The sequence below is a fragment of the Triturus cristatus genome, chromosome 10, assembly GCF_964204655.1.
Source record: "Triturus cristatus chromosome 10, aTriCri1.1, whole genome shotgun sequence".
Classification (NCBI taxonomy): domain Eukaryota; kingdom Metazoa; phylum Chordata; class Amphibia; order Caudata; family Salamandridae; genus Triturus; species Triturus cristatus.
Genome location: NC_140593.1, coordinates 1,087,541,151 through 1,087,557,293, shown reverse-complemented (window position 1 = coordinate 1,087,557,293; position 16,143 = coordinate 1,087,541,151).

Sequence of the window (16,143 nt, the reverse complement as noted above, 5' to 3'; positions counted from 1 at the left end):
TCCTGCTGAAGGGAACTTGGTTTTGGATATTTTTTACACGGCCACAACGCACTTGAGCCCACACCCCACAAGATGTTCAGTGTTAGCAGTGGCAAGCTTTTTGGTATTACCTCGCGGACCGGGGAAACACTGAACCACCGCATTTCGTATGCAGTTACCTACCCGTTGGCTGGACCGTGACTGCACGAGGGGGCATCTTGCACTGTTGAGATGTTCCGAGGTTTCAGCTACGTTGTGCCGGGGGGGGGTGAAGGGTCAGGCCAGCCGCTTTTCCACAAGTAAAATCCAGGTGCGTTAGGGGAGAAGAGGCAGTCACCGCCCACTTGGGTAGTATTAACGCTGTTTTGACTGCCTTTTTGAAAACTCAGAGTGTCGAGTTTCGAGACACTCCCCAGTACCTGCCAGATGACTTCAGCCAATCGCAGCGAGGCAAACTGGTTTTAAGGTGGACATTTACGAGCATTCATGATTTGAAGGCATTTGAAAAAGTTTTACTATGAAACGCGTCATGCCCTGAATAGCCGAATAAAGTTGCTGGACCTGCTGTGCTTGTGTGGCTCGTTTTTCTTCCTGCTGAAGGGAACGTGGTTTTGGATATTTTGTGCACGGCCACAGCACACTTGAGCCCACACCCCACAAGATGTTCAGTGTTAGCAGTGGCAAGCTTTTTGGTATTACCTCGCGGACCGGGGAAACACTGAACCACTGCATTTCGTATGCAGTTCCCTACCCGTTGGCTGGACCGTGACTGCACGAGGGGGCATCTTGCACTGTTGAGATGTTCCGAGGTTTCAGCTACGTTGTGCCGGGGGGGTGAAGGTCCAGGCCAGACGCTTTTCCACAAGTAAGATCCAGGTGCGTTAGGGGAGAAGAGGCAGTCACCGCCCACTTGGGCCACTGGGGTCGGATTAACCTGCCACTCTTTGTGGAACCAATGCACAGGATGAGGAGGATTCCGCATGCCGAGGCCCATCTGTGGGTCTTTAATAAACATTCAGCAGTTGAATTTGTGCACTTTAGAGGGAACGCATTTCCCCACGGGACTGCAACTTCCACAATACAATGCCAGTTTTCATTCAGAACAGCCCATAGAGGGTGCGCTATCGAGTATTTAAAGAAGCAGGGACAGGACTGTGCACTTTTCCTTTCACCATGTGAGCCTTTGAAAAAGATTGACTTCGAAACGCGTCAGGCAGCTGGTGGTTGGCTGTGAAGGTTATCGGCATGCTGGCGTCCTATGTACCTTTCAATGGACCTATGCTTGAAGGACACAAAAATAAAGGACCCAGAAGGGATACCAACAATCTTTCCTACAGCCAGAGACAGGCACTCAAATCCTTAATGAAGATGCCAGCATCATCATCCATCCTACGGACAAAGGTGGCAATGTTGTCATATTAGATAGGGAACAATATATTGCTGAAGCGGGGAGACAGCTTGACGATACCAGGTTTTATCTGCCTGTCTCCATGGAGGTATACAACAACAGCATTGTGACCATTTGGGACAAGCTCACCACATGGAGAGACAGAGGGATCCTAGAATGGGAGGTGTTCTGCTACCTCAAAAAAGACCACCCAATACTCCCAGTTCTTTATCTACTGCTGAAGTTACACAAAGTCCCCATAAATCCACCTGGGCGTCCCATTTTTTCTTCAAGGGGCAGTGTAGCAGAACATATCTCCAAGTACGTGGACCATTTCCTTAGGGATTTTGTCACCAAATTACCCAGTTACATCAGGGATACCAAAGATTTTTTTAACAAAATACAGGACATACAGTGGGATGATGACTCCTTGCTCATCACACTTGATGTGCATTCATTGTACACCATAATTGATCACCAACAAGGCTTAGATGCATGTGCCCATTATCTTAAGACCAGGCCAGTCAGATTCCGCGAACACAGCCAGATGATACTAGACATGATAGAGTACTGTTTGACCAACAACATCTTCTTGTTCAATGGTGTCCTGTACAGACAAATCAGCGGCACAGCCATGGGATCATGCTTTGCTCCCAGCTTTGCTAACCTCTTCATGGGACGCTGGGAGGAAGATCTGTTTGCCAATCCTGACTGTGCTGAACACCTTGAACATGTGGCGGTGTGGTTGAGATACATCGACTACTTTCTTATCGTCTGGAGAGGTTCTGAGCAAGAGGCCTAGTGTTTATAGAAAGACTCAATGAGAATGAGTGCAACATCATCCTCTCTGGTAATATCAACAGGACCAAAGCAGAGTACCTTGATGTTAGTCTTGAAATCAAGAACAATCAAGTACACTCTGCCCTCTTCAGAAAATCCACTGCTGGCAACAGTATTCTACATGCCCTCAGCAGCCATCCAGGGGCTCTCAAATGGAGCATTCCATATGGAGAGTTGCTGAGGGCAAATAAAACTGTAACACCGAGGAATTGTACTAAATGGAGAGTAGAGCCATGATTGATCACTTCAGGGCCAGCGGCTATCCAAACTGGGTACTACAAAGAGCGAAAGAAAGGGCAGATGGGGTAGCTAGAGCTCAAATCATTTCTGAGAATATCATAGAACCCACAGACACAATTGAAACCAGTACGAGAATGATTATGACATACAATTCAGATTCCAAAAACATCAAACACATTGCACATTCGCCCTAAGTTGGCAGGGTATGGCCAGACGTGGGTCCCTTGCTCACTTTGCCACAGGATTCAAGATAGCCTGGCTGATGAGGGTTATGAACCCGAAACCGGTCCCAGGATGCTTGTTACCGGTCCAGGGAAGACATTGCTTGGCAGTTCGGGCTGGACTGTTCCCATGAGGCACAGGGTCAGACTGATTTGCATATGGCCATGTCTGAACTGGGGTGGCGGAGTGAGCTAAAGAATGATGATGGATTAAACACAGATCAGTTGACTGTGGGTGAGTGCTTGCAATGTTCAACACTCCGTCCATCATTCCCTTTGGTTTTGCTTTGTTTGCCCTAAGTTGGCAGGGTATGCCCAGACGTGGGTCCCTTGCTCACTTTGCCACTGGATTCAAGATAGCCTGGCTGATGAGGGTTATGAACCCGAAACCTGTCCCAGGATGATTGTTTCTGGTCCAGGGATACATGACTTGGCAGTTCGGGCTGGACTGTTCCCATGAGGCACAGGGTCAGGCTGATTTGCATATGGCCATGTCTGAACTGCGGTGGCGGAATGAGCTAAAGAATGATGATGGATTAAACACAGATCAGTTGACTGTGGGTGAGTGCTTGCAATGTTCAACACTCCGTCCATCATTCCCTTTGGTTTTGCTTCATACACACATGGAGGCACACACAAACCCTCTCAGACACTCACACACCCAGTCAGACACTCACACACCCAGTCACACACCAAGTGAGACACTTATGTAGCCACCCCAGTCCCACTCGGACACTCACACCCCCATTGAGACACTCGCATATTCACCCACTCACTGAGACACTCATGCACTCACTCATACACTCACTCTCAAAGGTTACAGGTCACACCCAGTAAATACAATTAAAAACCATAGAAATTCACTTAAAAAACCAAGGTTACTGGGACGTTGATGTTAGGAAATACAATAAAAAAAATTACAAAATTCACTGAAAAAAACAAAAGTTACAGCGGGGTTATCATTAAACTCAGATTTCACTTGTACAAAACCAGTGAAATTCAGCAGTTATAGTTACCTGAGGTAACTCTTACTTACCCCCTGCAATGCAATGCTTATGACCTCACATATTACATCACTCATGTGAGATCACTGATGATATCTCAAATTACATCACTCATGACATCACCTGATGACATCATCCACAGAACCAATAACACACTCACTTACAGCCCATCGATCCTCTCATACACCCACTCCCACTCCCACACACCCACTTAATCACCCGTACAGAAACTAACACAGCCACTCATGCACCCATACAGGTACTCACACACCTACATACTCTCTCATACACCCACTCACAGTGCCACTAACTCACCAATACTGCTACTTACACATCCAGTCATACAGACATACAGACACTAACACACCCACCCATACACCCTTAAAGTCACTATTCTATTTCCTAACTATAACATTCCTGTATCCTTTATTTTTGTGATAGGTAGATATATATATATATATATATATATCCACTAAACTCTGACTCACCAGCTGTCCAAAGGAACGGATACGGACCACGGCATGTGCAAAACAATTTATTTGTGCAAAGTCGCCATTACGTGTTTCAGCCTGCTCGAAGCCTTGTTCACATGACCTTTATTTTAGTGATAGATCTCTCTCTCTCTCTCTCTCTCTCTCTCTCTCTCTCTATATATATATATATATATATATATATATAGATAGATATATATATATATATATATATATATAGAGAGAGAGAGAGATATATAGATATAGATAGTTCCATGAACTGCTATGCACCAAGGAGTCACGTGCTTGCAGTATTTAAGGAAGTTAACGTCCTGCGCTAGCGATTACATTTAAGGCACTGAAGAAGGAAGATATTCCGAAACGCGTTTGCATAAACCAATGTTTCCATTCACCCCGTGAGTGCCCCGTGGAGCCTGTGACATTGTTCGTGATACCTACCATCACGTTTAACGTCACCCGCCTTTAAGAGTTCGGCAGCTTCGGTAGGAACTGGAGCCAAGATATAGATAGATATAGATATATATATAAATAATCCAGTGGCGGTCTCCTCTGGGTAGGTATTGTTAGGACCAAGTTTCCATAGAAAAGGGATTTACTTGGTTTGCTTATAACTTTGGTGCCATTTGACGAGGCTTTATGAAATATTCCCCCAAAAAGTCTCATCTCCCTGGAAAGTTTTGTGGTGATCCATCAAGAAGGGACCGAGAATAATAGGGGGGCACAAAATGCATTTTCCCCTTGAAATTATATATAGGAAAATTTTAACAGCGATACAGTACAAAACGGCTAAAAGGAATTACACCAAATTTGGCAGAAAGCAAAACCTTGATCTAGAAAGCATGCTTTCTGTGATTTGGTCTAAATCTGTTCAGTAGTTTTTGAGAAATTAGCATTAGAAATGTATGTATATTTTATGTTGCGGATTCTCAACGGAGCTAAAAGATCAAAAGATATGATTTGATTTGGTGCTACAATATCAACAATGATGTTGTGGCAGCCATTTTAGGACTTGAGGACTCAGTTGTAGAGGGACCCCCCGGTAGGGCCAGAAACATAATTTGTTTTAACAGGACAGTGGATCCACAAAGTCCACAGCTGAAGAAGGATCGTTGCCTATTTTTCAATATTGCCCTTCTTTGTCTCCAATCTGATGGTGCCCTGGCTGCGAATTTGCTGAGACCAGCGAAAATAGTAAGCTTGTCAGTCAGATAGGCTTTTGAAGATGATCAGCTGATTGTGAAGATGGTGCTGACGGGCAAGTTGAGCTAAGGTTGTTGATCAGTGTGGTTGATGTTGCATATTTCTCCAGTGCCTTTGTGAGGCATGCTGCGACATGTAGGGTGTCCTTAAGAGGGGTAGTAGTGTACAATGTGGGAGGGCACCATCAAGATGAAAGAGTGCAAAGGCTGGAACAGCAATTCTAAAGCCACTTTCCTAGGAGAAATTATTTACTTTCTTAAGCAGTGAAAGCTGGTACCAGGGAATTTAGGGTTTCTTAGCAATGTGTTGCTTGAAGTTGAGATTGGTATAAAGGGTGAATTTGAGTGTCCTGGCATTAGGTTTAAGTTGGAGTTCCAATCCATCCAGGGTCATGCTTTTGAGCCAGGTTTGAACAAATTGAGCTCATGTTCAATTAAAGCTGTGGGTTTATTAGACAAATTTACCTTTGAATATTTAAACAACAATTTAAATACATTAAAATAAAATGATTAGTGATTATAATAAACTTATTCTAAAGTACATAAATAGTCCAGTCCTACTGTAACATCCAGAAATCATATTCTCACTAATATATCTATCACAGGATGGTAAGGGAAAGTAATGTGTTTCACAAATTGAGGGCATAAATACAAATGGCTGTGATTTAAAAACAATAAACAGTCAATAAACAGGCGTATAGCTTCCCATTTTTATGTAAATCATAGACACAATTTCTACATCAATCAAATGACAACATTTTTCTTTATGTTCCAATACCCACACCAATCATAAACAGAAATAACACCCTTATTAGTTTACTTGATGGTACATTTTCTGAATATGGAAAGGTATTTGTGCCCCCCCCCCCCCCCAAGGATAAAATTATTGAGCTCTTACTTAACAGATATGATGTATCTGTTACGCTTGCAGAACTCCCTTGAAAAATTAGACTAATCATTTATAGACTTGAGTTCAATGTGCAGATATTTTATGACTTAAATTCTGTCAACAACTTCATTTACCCAACATAATCCACTATACCTGAGGGCACTCGTACCAGCTGAGAAGTGGGATCTTCTTCTGGAGGACCAGCTCCCATTGACACAAAACGTTGCCTATGACCTGTTTGCATCCGGGAGGTATAATTCATTTCACTTTGGATTGGTTGAGTCAGTGAGTACGTGGGTACCTTAAAAATATGCCTTAAATAGCAACCTTCCAGTGGCCCACAGAACACTTTTATCCAAGGCAAATAATTCGGCACCATAGGAAATTAACAATGTCATTTTCTACAGAATGGCTTTAAGAAGTGGTGCCATAGATTTACCACCAAACACGTGGTCAAACTTCATTTACACTGCTATTGAGTAGTTAGCTTAAACTTTAAGGGATAAAAACATTTCTTTCCAATTAAATTGGGGTTAAATGTTAAACTTGTTCTTGGTGAATAGCAGAAATTCTGTCTTGGTGATGTTACGCTCTAGTAGGTGTTGAACATCAGGACTAGATGTGGTGAAAGCCGTGTTTGAGGTATGGTGTTGGATGCCTGGAGAAGAGGAGCCTTTCAGATATCGTTGTATGTTATTTATGTATTTGTGAATTTTGATGATGGTACATTTGATTCCCAAACGACTCCATGTATAATATGAGAATGATTGGGGCACTTTGGAGAACTCTGACGGTGTGTGTGATCTTCTATAAACCTGGAGGTGCCCATGTGGATGAAATGGTATCATTTGAAAAGGTAGGAGGAAAACCAGTTAAGGGTGTTTTCACTGAATCTCATTTGAGTCTTTTGTGTGTGAATGTGGGTGGGATGGTCAACGGTGTAAAGGGCAGCTGTCAAGTCCAGAAATATCAGGAGTCGAGGGTCATCTTTATGTATGGTCAAGAGGCTGTGCAGGTGATAGTATAATTGATGTGATCTTGAAATTGTTAACAGACTCCTTTTTTTATAATGTTGCCAATCAAGGGTAGATCAGTGATGGGTTGATATTTGGTGAGGTTGTCAGGGTCTAGTGTGTGTTTTTCAGGTGTTAGAGGTTCTGTCTTGTCCTGAGAGCTTCTGGGAAGATGCCTTGGGTGAGGAAGGTATTGAGAATGGTGAGTAGGGGTGAGACAGCTACTTCAGAGAGGGCTTTGATTAGAATAAGACATCATGTTTTTAGGTAGTAGCTTAGAGAGAGTTGACGGTGTTGATAAAGTCTGTGAGAGACAAGGGTTTGAAGGATGTCCCTTGTGAAAGTAGCACAGAGTGGAGGGCATCAGAGAAGGAGGTTTGGTGATTTTAATGTGCTATTGTATGGTTACTTTTTTTCATTGAAGAACCTTTTGAGGGCACTGCACCTTCCATTAAGTGTGGGATAGGAGACCCAAGCATAGGGTTGATAGAGTGCTTGATAGCTCTGAGTAGTGTTCCGCTTCTGTTGGAAGCTTCATTGACAGCATTGCTATAGAACTTGTCTTAGGCTGATGTTATGAGTTGTGTGCATGTCAGACAAATGGATCTCTGTAGCTTGAGGACATTGATGGAAGTTGGGGTTCAATTTGTCTTCCATTTCTTTTCCTGTCTGTGGATGGAGCTATTGTTGTCCTTAAGGTCTTTAGAATACCAGGGTTCTCAGGTTGTTCACACTTTTTTCAGAAATGTCCTGAAGTTGTTCAGAAGGGTGTTGACATTAGGCATTGAGGTGGCAGGACAACAGATGAGTTTGAGTTTTAGTTTTTCTATGTAGATGTCTTTGAATGATTTTAAGGGTAACTGTTTCATCTTCTGTCTTTAGGAATAAACTTAAGAGGTTGTTATTCATTCCTACATGATGGTCACTCACCCACGTGGAACTAGACCACATATTAGATCCTTAAAACTAAGTGGATGATTTAGAATTTGGGAAACAGGGTACTACATCATTGCAGTGGACTACTCTGTCCACCAAACTCTGCCTATCTGCCAAAATTTGAATTGGGTGGACAGCCAGGTTTATGCCAATGAAGACAAATTTACTTCATCGGCTTAAACTTTCCTTGTACAGCCTGATAGAGTACAGGTCATCAGAGGTAACCCATTTGATCATTTGCCCTATCTAAAGAGGAGTTCGGATAGCTTTTTTTTACTGTCCGTCACAGCCAGGAATATCCTGCCATACAGTCAAAATAAAAACAGTTATCCCAACACCATGAGAGAAAATCCCATAGTATTGGACCAGTAGTTTTTACTTTCCCAGAAACAAAGTCCAGCTTTGGGAGTTTGGTTTTGGCAAAGTAAAAACTTTTAAAAGTTTGGTGTAAGCTAACAGCACCAATTACGCATGCATACTAAACTTTTAAATGGCTTTCTATGAACCGCAGTAATAGCGGATCATGCATACCAAGAGAGTTCACAGTGGGGTTGGTGATTAACTGTAAATTTGGCAGGCGTAGTAAAGGCAGATGGCCGACGTAAAGTCCTCCGGCACTCCTTGCTTCCTTTACTCTGTCCCCTATACTCTGTCAGCTCCTAAATAGTTTCAAAATATCAAGTAGAGGTCTGAAAAAGAATTAACAAGCAATGCAAAGGACCCTTGCAGGTTTCATATACCACTTCATCTCAATATCTTGATTTGTAACAAGCTAACCGGCTGCCTCTTGTGACATTTTGAGATGCAAAGTCACTGGTTTGTAGATATGGGGCTAGCAAAGTCACTTTTGAAAGTGAGGGTTTCATGGAGGATTCGCCAACTGACTCATTACAATCAAGCTGAGAGGAGCAAGTAAGCATCCGTTTTGCAATGGTGTTATGGTAGATGGAATACAAGTAGAAATCTGTTTTGAGCAGTGTGGGTGCAGTCAGCAAGTCAGCATTAGTTCTCCCATTACATTGTGGTAGATGCAGTACATAATGTTTTTGAATTACTAACAAGTGGGAACGTTTTTGCCACCAGTGTGTACAATCATTGCTTACCTTTTTAGACACTACATCACTCCTTTTCAGCATTCATCAAAAGGAAAGGTTTTAATAGATAAACAGTGTTTTAAGAATCACTATACTATCCCATGTTAAAAAAATGGTGAAACGCGTATTACTTCAGAAATAAAAAACAACAATGTTTTTTAGAATATCTTGTAGAGCCCCTAAACTTAGGTAGAGTGAGTTCCAGATCTTCCTCCTCCTTTACCCTCAAAATTCCTCTGGGTTCTGTGGCCTCTTCCTTCAACCTTATCCGCTTTAGGGACAACCAGGGCCAACCTCACCAATAACAGAATAGGGATTATGATTCATGATCCGCACTTCAATAAAGGCTTTGAGGTCTATCCCCTAGGGTATTTCCATGCTTTTTCAGGCTAGCTTCACTGTATTGTATTATAACATATTGTATTTGCATTGTAGCAAATATATAGCACTTTATAAACTGATGAGGTTTCAGAGCACTCTGATTTGTATCAGGTTCTTGGACTCCCTTTCAAAGTGCATAGTTAGAAATGGTATTGGTTGTAGTTTGGCAAACATGGCAGGACTTGAGAGAGGTACCTGAAGTTGAGAAGAGCTCTAAAAGGTGATCTCACTCTGCATAAGCATGAAGGGGTAGGTTTGGTAAAATCCCACACAGCACAGCAACCATACTTGCTGTGCTGCACGCTAGAGAGAGCAGAACAGTGCCATTTCTGCTAAGTTATGGCACTGTCCTGCTCTTTCCATATCCCAATTGCCCAATCAGGCTGCCTAGCGCTACACAAACCTCTGCACCATGGTAGAAATGTGTCTATGTCATGTCTAGAATAGGTTTTGTACTGGACGGGTAACCTTCCCGTACAAAATACTATGTCTAGACAAATATTCAACATTTTCCAACCTTGGATTGTGCTGTACAGTGCAGCACACATACAAAGTCAGAGACATTTGGAGAAATAAAACGATTTCTCCTTTTAACGCCTGATTCAAAAATGCTTTACTTTGGCACGCATTCCTGTCTACTATTGTTGGTAAACAGGGCTTTGCGGAAAAATAATGGGTTGCATGAGAATGCCAATGTACCACCTATGGATTGCCCCTGGATGCTAAGGGGCCTGCTGTTCATTGGTTTCAGGCAATCTTTAGGCAACTTTCCAGTGCAAAACAAATCACTTTTGTGATACACACCCAGTGCAAAATGTTAGTAAACCTGGGCCGAAGTGCTACTCCGAGAGTGTGAAAGGATGTAGTTACACAGGTACATAACAACTTTCAGAGCAGTCTGTATCACAAACTAGCTAGTAATAGCCATTTACAAGGACCTGGGTTCATTAGTGAAACATAACATGAAGTTGCCACGTTATGTCAGTAGGAAGAGTCGAGTTTTTAATGCTATCTGGAATTTGTGCTGGTTGTAAATGATTCTTATTCTAGCAGGGATCAAGTTTCATACCTTAACCCACTGAACTGTGAGGGATTTACCTCCAGTGAGTGATTATTCAAGGTAAAGGTCAAAAGTGGGGGTAGTGTGTGTTCCTAGCCTTCCTTTTCTTTGTCTTTTACGGCAAATATCTGTTTCTGAAGATGCATTTTAAAGGACACCCTCTGTGCGGCAGCTTCTCCTTCTTATTTACTTTGCAAACAATCTCTGAGCACTCAGAGGTGCATAAGAACAACACCTGAACAAATTAGTATTTTTATAGTGCGCTGCGCAGGGCTGCTAAAGGGTCATCCCACCGACCAGCTCGAAGCTTCCCATTCAACCCTAAGTGGCAGGCTCCTGTGTGGAGTCTCCCAGTGGGCAGTGTGACAGCACAGACACACAGCCCGCCACCTTCTTCACACTAAGCAACACTACAGTGCTTAATTTATAAAAGAATAAATGCCGGCGCCCAAACCTTTGCTCAGAAGAACATGGCTGATGCCATCGAATTATAACAATGGATTAAACCCAGATCTGTGACTGGGGGTGAATGTTTTGCCAATGTGCAACATTCCGTCCATCATCTTGTGTGTTTTACTGTTCGCCCTATGTGGGAAGGGTATGCCCAGACGTGGATCCCGTGCTCACTATGCCACTGGAGTCAAGCTATCCTGGCTGAAGAGGGGTGAAACCCCGAAACCGGTCCTAGGATGCTTGATTACGGTCCAGGGAAGACATGGCTTGGCAGTTCGGGCTGGACTGTTCCCATGAGGCACAGGGTCAAGACTGATTTGCATATGGCCATGTCTGAACTGGGGTGGCGTGGTGAGCAAAATAACGATGGATTAAACCCAGATCTGTGACTGGGGGTGAATGTTTTGCCAATGTGCAACATTCCGTCCTCATCGGAGAAGTGTAGCTCACTGGTTAGAGGAGGCATACCCTGAAGCAGAGGTCAGACCCGGGACCAGGGTTCAATACCCGACGCGGCAGGGTCCGGAGCCCAATTGTCCACGGACTCGATAATTCTCGCTTCGGTGCCCACTCTAAGCATGAGTTCACACTATGCAGCTCTGGGCAACAAGCTTGCTTAATCTCCACAACGGCCCCCCCGCGGCGGGATGCCTGGCTTTCACCTTGGGGATGCCAGTATGGGTTATCTCACAGGGAAAAACCAGGACGGGTTCCCAATGCAAGCGCCAAGATGCCCAAGGGTAAGTTGAGCGCTATATAAGAACACATAATAATAATAATAATAATAATCTTGTGTGTTTTGATGCCATCGAAGCCCAGGATGCTGCATGCCAAGGCTGTGTAGTCTTGATTCCACCTCATGCCTCTTTAATCCACCACCAGACACTCCCTGTCTCTTTATCCCACTCTTACAGGTTCTTTTTCTTCCCTGCTTTCTCCCTTTGTCATTGTATTTCTGCCTTTCGTTTGCTCCTTACTTCCCCTTTTGTGTTTCTCTCTGATGTTCGATGAAAGTTTGTTAAGGAAAAATAAGTGGCGGTCCCCAAAAATGAGTGCTGGTGGGCCCCACATGCAACCACCGGCTCAGATTAAGCACTGGCAACCAGGGTCATCTTAACAGCATTATAGGCTCCTGGGCAAAGCAGTGCACTGGGCACTTCCTAAACAACCACTCACAGGAATAAACATGTAAACTGGCTGTGCATTGATTAGCATGGGATCCCTATGCTCGTGGGGCCTCTGGGCAAGTGCCCAGCATGCCCATGCGTTTAGACGGCACTGCTGGTAACACAGGGGCATATTATCAAGCACGGTGTTAAAATTATCGCAGCTTTAGCGGCAGAAAACTGCCGCTAAAGCGGCGATAATGGGCTTGATAATATGCCGCAGAGAATTCCAATAGAAGCCCATGTTGACACCAGAACATGGGCTTCTATGGGAATTCTCAAGGGCATATTATCAAGCCCATTATCGCCGCTATTTGTCTGCCACTAAAGTTGCGATAATTTTAACGCCATTTCTTGATAATATGCCACACAGTCTGTTGCCTACCGCTAGTGCTCAAACTGAGTGTCAGAGGATCACAGTGAGGGCTGTGGTAGTGGGATGAGTTCTAGCCTCAGCATTCCTCCCCTGTCCTCTAAGAAAGAGTGTGATTGGAACATGCCACCTTCCAGCCCACCAGCTGCACAGGGACCAGACAGGGGTTTACAGTATGACAAAGAGAAACAGTCCAGAGGGCGATTTTATGGTTCCCACACCAAACTACAGTAATGTTTGCAAATAATATTACGTACCCAACATTTTTTAGATTTCAGGGCAAATATAAGCTCATATTTTCACTGCACATTACATTATTTTCTTTGAAAAAGCAAACATATATGCGTTTTTAAATTAGATTAATATATGGAGCCACTTTCTGCCTGCAAAGCTATTAAAACCAGCCTCAGCTGTGCAACCACTTGGTTTAAATAAAAGCTGCATTGCATTTTCATTATTTTCATAATTTTGGGATCGAAACCAGGAAGAAGAACCAAAAGGTTCTCATTTAAAAACCTTTTCCCTATTGGAAAATGGTACAAATGGCTTAGTGTCTGTTATGATGTGCCCTTTATGAAAATACAGAGTACATCGGTCTTCTTTGTTTGCCATTTCATCCGGGAGATTTATCATCTCAGCAGGTGAGTGTGTATGTGTATAAATATTTATAACATGGGTTAGAATGAATGAATCCCCTATAAATGGCGTTACTCAGACAAACTGCGGTGTAAATGTGAAAATGCAAATTTATATGAAAGGGCACAGGCTCCCTTTTGCACTCGCTTCACAATCATTTTGTTTTAAAAAAAATCAGTTAATGTACGCGGACACGTTTGTGCGCACAAATGACCATGCACAAAAACACACGTGCGCGCACAAAGAGTGCACGCACGGTGCTAAGCAAATTGTACAGACCTGTCAACAGGGCAAGCTTTTGGCCTGGGTGACCTGGGCCCAGGCCCAGGGTGCCAATCTTCAGAGGAGTGAAAAAAACTGTGTGCATAGAGGTCCTGCAAACAGCAACCCACCCTACTGCCCTGGCTCCAGTGGTTTTGTTTAAAGTGCTTCTAATCATTTTTAACATGCTGCAGTCACTGTTTTAGGACCCTACCGCACCCTCCCTTTCTCATCCATCTACCTCACACCCCTTGCCACCACGCATCAACAACACCCTCTCCCCTCCCCGATACACAACTTGGGACCAGCCTGATGGAGCTGTGTGTGATTCAGGAGTGCTGGGGGAGGGGGTAAGATGTGTGTTCAGAGACAAGTTGCTGCTTTGATGTACCCAGTCAGGGATTGACCTGTGAAAAGGGCTGCTGCCTCATTAGGTCGAGCATTCAAGACCTCTTGTATATACTTTAGTATCTACTTATGAGTGTATGTACTGTGTGGGCTCTGGAGATCAGCCCTAGGACTTGTCTGCATCCGCTTAGGGACTTTTTTTCCCTGTTTAACTGCCACTATTTAACTGTCTTAATAGAAAACGACCAGTAGATGTCAGTAAAATACCAGAATTGCTTTCTGCTTGTTCAACTGCCACTATTTAACTGTCTTAATAGAAAACGACCAGTAGATGTCAGTAAAATACCGGAATTGCTTTCTGTTTAGGGATTTTTTTTTTTCCGGCAACTGCCTCTATTTAACTTTCTTGATAGAAAACCACCAGTAGAGGCCAGAATCACTACCATTCTCTAGATCCCAGTCCATAGAAATTGTCTTCCACGAACACCCGCAGAAAATAATATTCTTTCAAATCTTGTATTTTCATTGATAAGACCACCAAATGCCTTGATTTTATATTAAAAACAGGACAATACCATTTCCAGCTGAAAGGCAATATTTCTCTCCATGTGTTTCCATACCTGGTGTGTCACGCAGTTTGGTGCTTACTTTCCCTCCATGTTAAAGGACAGTAGAAGTTTCCTCTGAAGACTATTGATAATAGAGCGACTGACAACAGCATCATTAATGAAAAAAAATAAAAATTCTTGATACACCCACATCCAAAAAGTCCAATCCTATATATGCTTCCAAGAATTCACAAAGATTCACTTCATCCACCTTTCCGTCCAATTGTCTCCACCAAAGGCAGTCTACCTGAACCGGTTGGGAAATTTATTGACAAATATTTACAACCCAGTGTCACGAAGATGAGCACCTATATATTTTTTTGTCCCACGGAGAGATTGCACCCAACAACACTCGATAAATTGATGATGAAATGGAAGATTTACATGGAAATGATATTGTCTGCAGTTATGTTAAAACAGCGTTGGAGTGACGTTTCCCACCATTAATGGCTTGGCAGAACAGGGGACAATCAACATTGATTCTGAGAAAAAGAGACCTTAAAGTTGTGTTTTTTGTGCATGCTAAAGTGTCTTTTCATTCTATTTTAAACCCTGCATCTGTGATCATGTGCGCGTATGTGCAGTTGGTTTTTTATCGTCTGAGTTTAGCGAGGGGGGTTTACCTTTTTGCGTGACTGGGTTTGGGTAGGAGTTGTTTTGAATGGGCAAGCGTATGACGAATGGCATGTTGGGATACGTAGTTTTGAGCAATTTAACTACGGGAATTGAAGGCATGGAATTTTGCACCAGAGTTTAGGGGTGCACACGTGACTGTCCATCTGTTGGCAATTATCATCAAGCATATATAAGGCTCGAAAAACGTCGTAGCATGAAATGAGGTTCTTGTTTAAATGGAGTAATGTGCTTCGGCACACTGTTAACATGGAGCGGTATGGCAGCAGTTGAGAGACAAATGGAATTGAAGTGTCAACTTGGGATGCCGTTCTTTTAAAAGAAATGTTGTACGCATGTCACGGTGAGTGGAGGGAAGAGTGTGGAGACAGTAGGGCTGATTAGTATAATGGAGGGATAACAACTTGAGAAAAGGTTATGTTATGAAGGGTTTCAGGTTAGTTGTTTGAACCTAAATTCAGGAGGGGGTGAACAGAGTTGGTAAAACAGAAATGGGGTCGTAGAGTTGGGGTTAAGGCACGTGTAAATGAGTAATGTCTATTAAAATCTGCTATAAGTTTGTAAACTTGAAGAAAGCATGGATTACAACGTAGGTTTTAAATGCAACTTTTTAATGAAGTTAGTAAAAATACAGGACACTGATGGTGATGTTTGAATGCTCTCTTTGCTTTGTAGATACCCCTGACGAAGGGAATGTTTATTCCCGAAATGCATTGGGTGATGCCAATAAAATCGTGATTTGTGGAAACGCACGCTCCATTTGTGTTTGAGTCATCAGTCACAGCATGAGAGACGCATGAGTAAAATAAACTGATTAAGCAAATGTGAAAAGAGGATTAAAATGGTAAAAATAAGGAGTACACAGAGAAGCATGAGAACATTTGATTTATTGGATTCATACAGTCCAGGTTTTGGCTGTGCAGCCGGAATG